The sequence below is a fragment of the Triturus cristatus genome, chromosome 2_2 (genome assembly GCF_964204655.1).
Source record: "Triturus cristatus chromosome 2_2, aTriCri1.1, whole genome shotgun sequence".
In the NCBI taxonomy this organism is placed as follows: domain Eukaryota; kingdom Metazoa; phylum Chordata; class Amphibia; order Caudata; family Salamandridae; genus Triturus; species Triturus cristatus.
This window is the reverse complement of record NC_140582.1, coordinates 495,920,012-495,932,589: the sequence shown is the minus strand read 5'-3', so window position 1 is coordinate 495,932,589 and position 12,578 is coordinate 495,920,012. Positions and strand designations below refer to the sequence as shown.

Here is a 12,578-nt window from a genome sequence, read left to right as displayed (position 1 = left end):
TCGGGCACACCGTCATGTTCCCCGCGGCTGACCCTCCACTGGTTCTGCTGTTAGAAACCTTATATTGACAGCCCCATGGACATGGAGCTGTCACTGTAAGTACCTCAGACTGATCGCACCATTTAGGGCAGATGTTCTGACGTACATTGTTTCCGGCCTGACTGCTCAGGAAGACCTGGCAACACAAGTAGGAAAGGGCAGAAATGGCCCGAACATGCTGGGAGTAAACCCCTCCTGTGGGAGTTTGTTTTTGTAAAACAAAAACCTACCTGTGTGGGCACATTGAAAATGGCACCTGCACTTAAAAACTTTAGGGCTGGGGATTTTTTCTGAAAGTACAGAGATCTCTGCCAGGCAGATAGTGATCTTAAAATATGGTGGGTAGTAGTCAGTTAGGGCAGAGGTGACCATTTGTTGGCCATCCTGCCAGAACACACTACAACCTGCCAGGATATAAATATATAGGGTCCATGGTTTTTAATATCAGAATTGCGATGTGGCCAAACTGCGTGCTCCTGGGCAATCGCTTTTTTAACGTACTCCTCTGCTCTCATGTTGGCAAGGCTGCGAGTTTTTAGAATCAAAGTCAGAGCTACTAGTGCAGGATTTAAAAACTGCACTGGATATTGCCTGAGATGGGGACAGTGTCCCCACTAATGGTGTATCTCCCAAAATGCAATATGGTGGTACATGTATAGCCTGGGAGCAAATAGCAGTGCATTCTAAGGTCTACCATGTCTCCTCCAAACTGTTTGATCCTGGGCAAATCATACTCCCATTACTCTCACTGTGCCTCTGTCCACTAATCTGACAATATGTGATCACTTTGGACCAGGTTTAATGGAAGAAATAAACACAAAGGCATATTCTCAGTGCGGGATGATTTTCATTCCCACATTCAGGGCTGTTTCTTGTAGATATCTGTATTTCTATCTCTATGGCATAAGATGCTCCTGAAGTTGCAGTGTTCAGGACCACTCTCTGTTGTAGCTCCTCCCTCCCAACCCGACCACAGACAGACGCTTCTTTTACAGGTCTTAAAGGGCTGAGAGAGTAAGCATTGGGGTTCCACAATGACTGTGCAGGGCACAGGACAAGAACCACGACTGAGAGTCAAACATGCGAAATGCATGATGGTTAGCTTCATGTGTGGCACTCTGTGTAGTTGAAGGGGAAGGTGGGGGTGGGCATGGCTCCCTATCCCTCGTACCCCACAAAAAGACACCAGTAGGAACTATCAGCCAATTGGCATATTGGTTCATTAGAATATTCAATACTTTACATTTCTGAATCTTTTGCATTCTACTTGAATGGACATGCCAGACCGTAACACTACACCTGTGATCAATTTCTACAGGCACTATGGTTGCTTATGAAATCTCTACAGAATGACCCAATATAAGGTTACATAATGTGACGTAACATATCAAACAAACAATTAGACGGATGCAAAGAAGTGAAATGAGAAATTAGAAGGTGCTCTTTTATAGAGTTTCCCAGGCACAAACCTATGTGTTTTTTCTTGGGTAAGCCTTGTCAGTGGACTCAGGCCACCTGATTGGTCAGCTATAGCAGTGCACAGGCATGTTGAGTAGCCCTGTGTGAGCCTAGTGAAGACAAGGAAGCCAGAGACACACCTTGATGAGATGTCAGATTTTATCTCCACATAATCCTTTGAACTTCGAAATGAAATTAGAGAATACTTGCAGATCACAGACACCTGTTACGAGACAAATTTGGCGGCGCCATTGTGGCACCAAGTTTGTCTCAACTGAGCCTTCACATACCACAGCAAATCCTGTCTAGCGTCTCTCCATGTCCACCCTACACAGATGTAACACTTTATTTACCTTTGAATATTACTTATGGAAAAGAAAGGGGTGCAGTTATCGTGGATAAATACTATAACTCTGCTGTGGCTGTTAATTTGTCTCTAGTGATTACCGAGGGCTGTATCACGAACAATGTGTGCCTGTGCAACGATCGGTTTGTGGGGGTGTTTGCATCTCTGTTTGCACGTTTGCCACCACCTCCCTGTGATCCATGTGCCTACTCATCAGTTTGCCCTCTTTTCTCAACACTACATATATATTTCTCATCAGTTTGAGATCATGTTATAATGTTGTTCCTAACTGAGTCTATGATAAACAACGTTTTAAAGTCATGTAAAGTAGTGAATTTCAATTAGATAAAGTTATCAGTGTTCACATTTAGGATGATTTTTTATGAGCAAAATAAATATCTGTTATTTTACTCTACTGTAAAAATGTTCCTGGGCATTTTGACATTGATACGTTTATCTGAATGAAAAGTACTGCTTTAAATGAGAGTTCTCAGTTGGGAGCAGCTTTATAAAATGCGCTGGAAATACAATAGCTAAGTAAGAGTGACACCTGAGTCAGGAGAGGGCTTTGCTTATTCCAGGTTGGTTTAGATAGTATTTCACAAATCCAAAAACTGTACCTCGAATGGTCAATGAATATGCCCCATGTTCAATCTCAGGAATTTTGTTACTTAATGTAACTTTTGATGTTACTTAGTGTAACTTTTGATGTTACTTCGTGTTACTTGATGTAAATTAATTCAGTGTACAAAGATAAGGCATTTGAGCTGTAAAACGTGTGTCTGGTGGATCTAGGTATTTCATATGGAATGTGTTAAAACTGGGGGTCTCTAGTTGGCTGAGGTAGGTACCTTAGTCCAAATAGGGACCCTTGATCTAAGTCAGATAGCCCCTGCTCGCCCTCTCGGTAGCTTGGCACGAGCAGCCAGGCATATCTCCAAGGCAAATGTGTAAAGTATTTGCAACCACGCTCTCAGTAACCCAATGATAACACCACAAATGAACTCCACACGAGTTCTATAAAAAACAATTATATGTTGATAAAAAAAGATATACGATGAGACCACACGATAAAAATATAACATATGCGTATTTGTAATATTTCACCTTGCCGGTTATTAGGCCAGAAAGCACTTGTAAGTTCTTACACTATTAATGAGCAATTCTCGATGATCCAATGCAGTCCTAATGCAATGCTATGCAGTTCGTAACGCAAGAATCAGGCACTTTGTAATGCAAAAATAATGCAATTCGTAATGCAACAATCACGCAGTTAGTATTGCAAAAATAATGCAATTCGTAAAGCAACAATCAGGCAGTTCATAGTGCAAAAATAATGCAATTGGTAATGCAAAAAGAATGCAATTCGTAATGCAACAATCAGGCAGTTTGTAATGCAAAAATAATGTACTTCAGCACCGATTGCGGTGCTCTGGACGGTCTTTATGCCACTCTTATTGACTCGCGGTCAGCTACTGCCAAAATATGCCCCCAACACTGTTATGATGAACAACAAAGTGCAGCTCCGCGGATGCTCGCGCTGGGAAAGGTCGAGAGCGTTTCTTTCGTAGCCTGCACCCCGCCCCAGTTGGCGACACACGCACGCTCGCTGAGCGTTACCTGGGGGATGCGATCTCACTCTCCTCTCGGCTTGGGCCTCCGGTGCGACTTTGTTGATCTTGGGCAGTGGAACTCGGACCCCCGACGGTGATGGTTCGAGGTATCTCCTTGGCAAAGGCAGGTTCAGGCCGGCGGCGGTGAATTCTCACAGCTCCTCTGGGGATGCCGGTCAGAGCCGATGGCAATGTCGATCCCAGCACTTCTGGTCACGCTGTCGATCAAAGCAGAGAAGGAGACAGCTCCGGGACACACAGTCACGGGGCAATTTCTCACGAAGGTCTCAGGCTGCAACAGGGCACATGCACACAGCGTTGCTGAGACTCACTTGCACTCCGGTGCACATGATCACAGGGCAATCCTCACAAAGCTCTCAGGCTGCACGAAGCACACGCACACAGAGTCGCTGAGACTCACTTGGACTCCGAGTGCACATGATCACGGGGCAGTTCTTACGAAGGTCTCAGGCTGCAAAAAGCACACGCACACCGCGTCACTGAGACACACTTGGAAACTTTTATGTTCCTGAGTTTCCACAACAGGGAGCCAGCTCTCCTCTGGCCCTTGGAGACACGTTACTTCGTGACACAGCACATAGCAAAGTCCTTTCAAGCAGGGGGACACAGCACACAGCAGAGTTCCTTAGCCACTCTTTAGTTAAATCAGCAAACTGCAGGCCAGCCCCAGAACACACAGCAAGGGTCAGTCCTTCTCTTCAGTCTCTTCAGCTGATCTTCCTTGGCAGACGTTCCTCTTGACCGTGAAGTAGTTTCAATCATTTTCAGTCTTGATCAGTCTAAAGTTCAGGGGTTTCAGCTCTCATAGTTATACCCCTAAATGTCTTTGAAGTCTTTGTGTCAGGGGGCACTGACCCCTGTCCAAACCAGTTTTAGGTGTCTCCCTGCCAGTGACACCTTCTTCCTTTGATAGTGGCGGTCTGGATCCTCAGTCACTCAGCAGGAGACGGAGCCATTGTTTTATGGCTGCAGCCCAGGCCTCTTCACCTCCAGGGGCTACTCCTCCCCCCTAAACTCCAGATGCAGGTTAACTGTGGCTCTCTCACCTACTCCTCTCCTTGGTCAAGACATTTCCCAGATCCTATCACATTCAAATCCAGACAGTCAATCCGCAGCCAGGCAGAGACACACATAATTGTTAGAACACAAAAACCAGCCACTTCTAAAACCACCTTCACAAAAAGATGTGTTATTAAATTGTGAGTTCAGGCCCACTAAACTTCACCTCTCCATCTTAAACCTATGGGAAGAGAGGCTGGAAACATATTACACAGCCTCCCCCATTGTGTTCTATGGGCAAGATGACCTTGCAACAGTGAAAAACGAATTTAGAATTTTTTCACTGTCAGGACATGGTACACACCTTAGTACATGTCCTACCTTTCACATACACTGCACCCTTCCCAGGGGGCACCTTGGGCCTACCATAGGGGTGTTTGATGTGCATAAAGAGGGAAGGGTAAGGCCTGGCAAGTGGGTGCACTTGTCAGGGCAACAAGGCAGTTTAACAAACTGCGCGCAGGCACTGCAGTGGCAGGCCTGAGACCTCTCTTTAGGGCTACTTGTGTGGGTGGCACACTTAGTGCTGCATGCCCACGAGTAGCATTTGTATGACTAGCCCTGGCACACAAAGTGCACTTTACTAGGGACTTTACTGATAAAACAAATATACCAATCATGGAATCACTGATCTATACTACTTTATACAGGGAGCACTTGCTTCTTGACACTGATTAACAGTGGCAAAGTGCCCAGAGTCCTAAAACCAACAGAAACAGGTCAGAAACAATACAGGAGGAAGGCAAAACGTTCAAGATGGCCCTGCAAAAAGGGCCAAGTCCAACAGAATGCTCTCTGTGAGAGACTTGCAGAATTCCCTCTGTACCTGTCTTTGCTATTTTCTCTAGTGGGTATATTTTTAGCATTCTCTCTTAATAAGTTACGTAGTCTGTGTTTCTCTACTGGGGTAGTGGCTTCTACTGTAAGGGATCCCAGTCAGGCTAATGGGCCTATATAAATGCTGTCACTCACAAATAAATATAGGTTTCAATTGTGCACTCAAGTCAACAGAGATATAGTGGTGACACAGCACATGCACTTTACTTACTTGGCAAACACAGATCGTTCTCCTCAGTTTTGAAATTGCCTTGTGGAAACTGTGGATCTCCTTGGGTGGCGTTTTGTCTGCTTTGTGGCAGCCCTAAAACGCCTTCTACTGAGATCACTTGAGCTGTCTGTGGACTACCTTGGGTAGCTCTTTCATTACTTCAGTGTGACCCAACAAGCCCTGAGATGTCTGTGGATATCCTTTGGTGCTACTTTCACAGCTCCATGATGAACCCCATATTTCCCTCGTGCCACGTTCACTAATTCATGATGGACCCCACTGACCCTCTACAGAGGTGTCTTGTGGCTGTTATGTTTTTTTTTTTACTTTACACTTTCACTGCTGTGGGAAGGACCCCAAAGATCCTCTTCTGAGACACCTTGTGGTATTTTCGGATTATCTTCTGCGCTTGACCTTTAATATATATATTCATTTTTTCAAAACAGCTGAATAATATATTAGAATGTCCTACAACGGGCAAGACACCAAAATCTAACTGGTCAGCAGGCACATATGGAACTTTAACACAATGTTTTCGCTAGTGTTGACACTATCTTATCAGATGATCTAAGATAACGCGCCTTCGTAGGGTCAGAGACATTGTTAACCTCAAAACATCTGATGCAATATGCCTCAAAAGATAATAGTTTAACAGCAAAGAAAACAGCTTAGTCAAATAAATAAGCTTCTACTCAAGAAGGGACATGAACCCTGTAAAAGTTCAAGCCATTAATGTTTAATAATTAATTAAAGTGCCTTGCAGAACGGAAAGAGGTAATAGTCAAAATGCATAATGAATCATTATAGGAAATTAACATACGGTTCAATCGCATGCAGCAAAAAGTCTGACATAAGGTCAAGTCTCAGAGCAAAGTATTCTAAGTCAAAAGACAGACTAACATAGTTCTGCTGTCAAAGAGTTGGGGCAAACCAAACTGGCTCACCTCCAAAAAGGAGCCTTTTTATAGAAAACAATACAGTGAAAATCGCATTGTCAGAATGAGGTGATCACACATCATTACATAGATTTCCAAATAGTAACACAAAATGTAGTATATCTCATCTAGCATTAAACCAAGTCCAGCCCCTAATATGAATATTACCTCCTTTGGCCTAATTTAATCAGATGTGTCAAAACAAATCTAGTTACTCTCAAAACTATTATAGTCTCATAAAGGATTAGGCCCACAGTACCACAGGCAGGAAGAGCCTTGGATGTAGCAAAAGGCTTCCTCCCGAGTTCTTCGAGAACAGCATGTCAACACAGAGCAGTACAGTGGTGCACATTTCGTTTCGTGCAATGAGAGGAAAATTGAAAACTCACCTCATGGCTGCATTAGTATTCGAGATGGTGTTTAGGCCTAGTTTAGTCAAGCACAGGAGTATACAGTTTTACGAGGTGCAGTGTTTTCATTTTAGTGCAAAAATGATCATAACATTAAGCAAACATATTTTAATAAACCTAAATCAGCTCTCTCACTGGTGTTGCATTTCATTTATTTATTCATCAATTTCCACTAGTTATTTGCAGCTGTATGTCCCAAGACAATGATGCATGATCATTACATATGTGTGCACATATATGATTAACTGTAATACTGAAGGGAGCCTGCGGCCAAGATCTGTAGAAACCTGATAGACGGCCATATAATTTGGCACATATGTGCATATGTTTACCTAAATGCATTTATATACAAGCATGCCCTTTGCATGACCACTTCAATGATCACAAACATGAGCACTGGCATTACCACAGGTCTGACTGACCACATCACCACACCATCACTCCATGGCAACCAGTATCACTGCCTGCTTGATCGTTGGTGTCACTACTTGAGGACACATTTCATGACAGATTGTGACAATCTATATATAACAGTTTTAATGCAAAATTGTACGGCAGACTGTGTGAAGAACTGCGTGAAACAGCATGACAGTTTGTAACTCCCTTTGTGTTCATCGAGTAGTGTGTTACCCGTCGCAAAGCACCTCAGTGCCCCTTCAGGGAAATAATGCACTAAACAAATGCTACTACAATACAATGCAAGTCAATAGAAACATGCCTGTAGCTTTAGGAGAAAAGATACCCAGAGAGTGCTTTCTCTTCAGTGGTAGTCAAGGTTATGTGAACTGCCAACGTTGGGAATTAGTCTCAGGGCTCCAGCCCAGGCTCAGGTATTCAGGGATGGAGCAGATCTTCAGAGGGTGACCCACAATTATTCCAAGTCCACTCTGAAAATTGTTGAAACTGCACATTGTTTTGATTTTTGCAGTTTAGTAACCCGTCTTTAGGGTATTTCAAGGAACCTACAAATGTGCAAAATGTAATACATTGCAATTTTTGTAATGCATCGCAATATTTGGAGCGCAATAAGAGATCTATGTGATCCTCCCAGACCCTGAAGATCGAATTCTATTCAGATCTTAGTGTGACGCCAATCCACAGGCTCTCGGGCATGGAAAGGTCGATAAGAAATGAAGAGGCTGTAACTTAAAATAAAATATCAGCAGTATTGAAGTCTAAGCCAAGACAACTCTAGTTAAGCATTAAGGGCTGACGAATATGACAGGCCAGGAAATACCAGATTTCAAACAAACAACATGAGGATGCAGGAATATTGTGCCACTTTCGCCACATCATGGCAGGAAGCACTGGGCACATTGACCCCAGCTCCCAAGTGAAATATGACAGCACAACATCTGAAAGTAGTGCATCCCTTGTTGAGAGGTAGTGCTTCAACTGCATGGCCGTCTCAACCTTGCACCCTTCGAAGGTCAGTAACACTATTGAGTGGGGTAATATTTCTACCACTATTGTCATTTTTAGACAGCTGTTGATGATTTTTTCAATAAAGGGTGGTTGTGAAATAGCCTAAGGGGTAAAGGGTGTGGACCAGCCATTGTGTGGCTATATTGGGTGGAAGAGAGGGGGATTGGAAATAGCGTCAGAGGAATTTAATATGCTGGGGATATCAAGTACATCATCTGTTAGAAGACATTAAACAAAGACAACAAGTTCTGTGTGAAACACCAGTGTCAGATGATGACATACGTGGAAGTAGATATTAGTGGAGTTACAGAAAACTGAGAGACCTAAGGCTGGTTAGGAAAAAAGCAGCAGATGCATTTAATATGGCGGGGGTATCAAGTGCATCATTAATTAGAAGGTATTGAAGAAAGATGACAAGTTCTGTGGGAAACATCAGTCCCAGATGCTGATATACGTGGTGGTAAATATGTGTGGAGAAACAGAAAAATCAGAGACCAAAGGTTGATCGGCTGTCAGCGCATGACAAACACCAACAAGGATGAAAGCCTTTGTTTGATTACACATTGGAAAAGCTATACAATGTATCCATGAACCCAAAATGTGTTTAATATATTAAACAGTAGCAACACAGAGAGAGAAAGGGATTTGAGGTGGAACCACTCTTGGCCCCCTTTTTGTTTAAATAAATCAACAAAGAAAGAGTGATTCTAATGTTAAGCAATCCCTGAGGAGTCACAGAGTGTATTAAAAAGAACCCTCACTCACCAACCTAGTTGGTGACATCCTTCATCATTGGGGTCCCACCCGAGGGGCCAAATGCCTCCTGAGTGTGATAACAACACCTGAATATAGTGGAGCAGTTTTAAAAAAAAAAAAAATTAATTCTTTTTATTGAAACAGACATCGGTTCACATAGCTAGTACAGAGGACACCGCAATTGAAAGAAACAATAACGACGCATGGGAGCAGGTTTTTGGGATTGTGCAGGAAGTGAGAAATCACACAGTGGGGTTAAAATTACCTTTACTTATCCTAAACAAGTTTTAATAATGGAGAAGTAAGGTAATATTAAACGGTGGTGATTACGGATGTTTAATTAGTTAAATTGACCAGTAACCTCCTAGGTGAAAAAGTGATGGCCGGTCGACATGTTTCAGCCTCCTTAATCAATTAGCGAGACTTTCATCAGGACCAGATGTGCCACGAGGGTATGCACACGCTAAGGTGCACCCATGAGTCATACACATTAAAAAAAAAAATACATGAAGAACATGATGATGAACTGAAAGAAACAATTTAGATCTTTTAATATATGATGACAATTTTGTTTTTTGTTGGAGCCCGGAAGCTCTACACAAAATGAATTTAAACATGGTATCTACAAAAGGGTTGCATACAGCAGGATCATGAAAGCTCAAAAACAGCAGAGTCTGGCACCAGACTCTTTGCAGGAAAGCAGCTAACCACCAAGGAGAACAAACCGCCAACTGAACTTCAAGCTGCTGAATTCAGAAGAGCTCTAACTGAAGGAAGTATGAGCAAAAAGTAGGTTAAAATACACACCGGCCTATCAACAGATGCTCAGAAAGAGTTCTCTTTAACTATTGAAAGAGCAATCACATTCAGGTTGCATTGATAGGGCTTTCGAAGAGTTTCATCTTATAAAGGCTAGAGCATGTTTGTCTGCTGTGAAACACTTTTTTCAAAGGCTTAAAGGTTTGTTAACTTTCCATGCAAGATTCCCCAGACCCGTATTTAAGAGGGGTGTCATATGCACAATGTAGAAACAGGACAAGACGGAGGCTTGAGTGAGTGAGGAACATGAGTAAGTTGGGTGGGGGGGTCAAGGGAAGGAGGAGAAGAGATGTCCCTAACAGGAAACCATTCAAGATATTCAGGATCAGTACGAGTGCCCTAACCTTGAGCTGCTACTATTGTTTGATTGCATACCTTCTTTACAAACTTTTCACTCTCTCCAGTGTGAAAGCAGAGTGAGTGGAAGCATTGTGTGAGGGAAAGAGAATGCAATTTAATGATTGTTGCCTGTCATATTAAGAACAATTGACTGGGTCTGCCGGGGACATAGGATTTTACCACATGGTGGGTCACTCGGCTACATCTGGTTTTATTTCCTTATTTCCTAAGACTTGTATTGTTCATTTTAAATGTTTTATATAGCACTCAATAATAACACCCCTTGACAAGCGAGCCCTTAGAAATTAGAAAATAGCATTTTGCTCCTATAGCCTGGTCAGACGACTGATTTGTACATCAGCACCACTACAGACCTTCACCAGAGTTTTCTCTGGCTACACCATTCCCAGGCATAGCTCACCATCTTTAAGGGTTCTTTCGCCCATGCTGATGCTCCACCTGACGGACAGAGTGGGCAAGATGCGCCCGGGGTCTGCCTGCTGCGTGGTCAGGGCAGGATCCAATCTCAGTTGGTGCATGTCAGCCCTCATGTACTTTGTGCCACAGGATTTCGATTGGCCCTCTGGCTAGTGCATGTGTTATACTCCTTGCTCCATGTTTCAAGATGGGTCAAGTGACTAACTGACATTGTCACATACCCCTTTAACCTGGAGCCAAGCAGCGATATGTGGTCAGAGGAATTTGAGCCCATGAGTGACACCGGGGAGTTGTTTTTCTGAACACTACATTCCGCTGCCAGGTGGGGATGCGGCAGTGAGCTCTTTTCTCTTCCCTTGTTATCACTGAGGGGATCTTGAATATTTTCTTTCCTCTGCTTAATGATATGCCTAATTTCAGCAGGCCATTGCTTCTGATCCGAGGTTGTAGTTGGATGCTGAAGCGTGGGGGAGTTGGACCGCTGCCTGGGATTCAGAGGAGATGATGGCGATTCACAGCAGCACACTCTTTCCTGGATTGGAAAATGAAGCCCATGAGGGCCACAATCATAACAGGCGCCTGCAGGGTTGCATGGGGCCTTCCCAGCCCTGGCCTCAGACGTGGGTGTGTGAGCTGATGCCATGGACAGCTGTGGGACACCACATACAGCCATGTGCGGCACATGGCCAGGTGCCCTGGGGTTTTTCCATGCCTGTGACTTGCCTGCCCCACTAAAGTGGAGGAAGGCTGGGCATACCAACAGCTTACCTTCAAGCCATGACCAGATGTACTTCCGATGCGTGTTAGGGGTCTTACTTTGGGGGTTGAAGGGAGCGGAGTCCCCTGTAACTCCCCAGCCATGCCCTAGGAGAGCCACAGGGTGATTGGCATTCATGCAACCTACAGTAAGGCGAACCCCGGAGATTAATCTGGGATCGCAAGGTGCATTGAAAGTGTTGATGATCAATGTGTCCTGCAATTTACACTAATTCTGACAGTGAGCTTAGTTCTTAGTAGTTGTATGAGCCAAGTCATCCATCATCAAGAGTCACAGGCATCTTTCCAAATGTTTGCCCACCTGTGGCTGTAAGAGTGGTGGGAGAAAGTCGGTGCTGCCCGTCCACCGCCTGCTCGGCAAGATGAACCAGCACCCCATCAGGGTTCCCTTCTGGGAGTCAGCATCCGTGAATCAAAGAGTGTTTCCAGCCATTCAGCCTGAGAGTCTCACTCCGCTACGACGGCAGGTGGGTGACCAAGAAACTCTCACAGCACCAGAGTCAGACGGCTCTGTAGGCAGCCCTTCTGGACTCCTGGGCAGGGCTGCACAAGTCTTTAAACTCCAGCCTGCCCACACAGGGGTAGACAACTAGGTTCCTGGTAATGAGGGAGAGTCACCCAATGCCCATTGGCCCTCTATCACCTGTCGTGAGCCAGAGCTTGACCCTGTGCTTCAATTGTTCCAGGTTGAGGTGTCAGTCTATCGAATGACAGAGAGTGGGACATTCAAGCAAATGTACCTGAACTCCTTGAGCCCTGGCTAGACTTGAAGAGTGAAATGAGCCCTCATCACGACTTACAGGGCAGCCTGCACTTGGGCGTGCTATGCATTTCTAAGCAACCAGATGGCCAGGCTTGAATGAAGTTCATCTGGTTACGCTGTGTCTTATGAATCAGATGCTAGTCACATTTGGTGGGGCCAGTAGCTTCCCGGTCTGGATTCTCAGAGTCCAAGCTGGGCCTCAGGAAGGCCTCACAGAGCTCTGCCCTGTCGCCCAGTCACAGCTAGTCAGGGGAGCCATGCCCGGTCCAGCAGGACCCCATCCTGGGCACTTAGTGAGATGGCAGGCCAGGGAAGGTCCCTGGCTGGGGTCT

General features: G+C 44.5%; 1 protein-coding gene and 1 pseudogene across 2 annotated transcripts in view; one reads left to right on the top strand and one right to left on the bottom strand.

Moving 5' to 3' along the window:
* LOC146862412 (uncharacterized) overlaps nucleotides 1-12,578 on the top strand; it is a 568,567-nt gene that overhangs the window by 316,933 nt on the left and 239,056 nt on the right. The gene's annotated exons all lie outside the window — the stretch shown is intronic.
* On the bottom strand, nucleotides 11,603-11,756 carry LOC146862413 (5.8S ribosomal RNA; annotated as a pseudogene).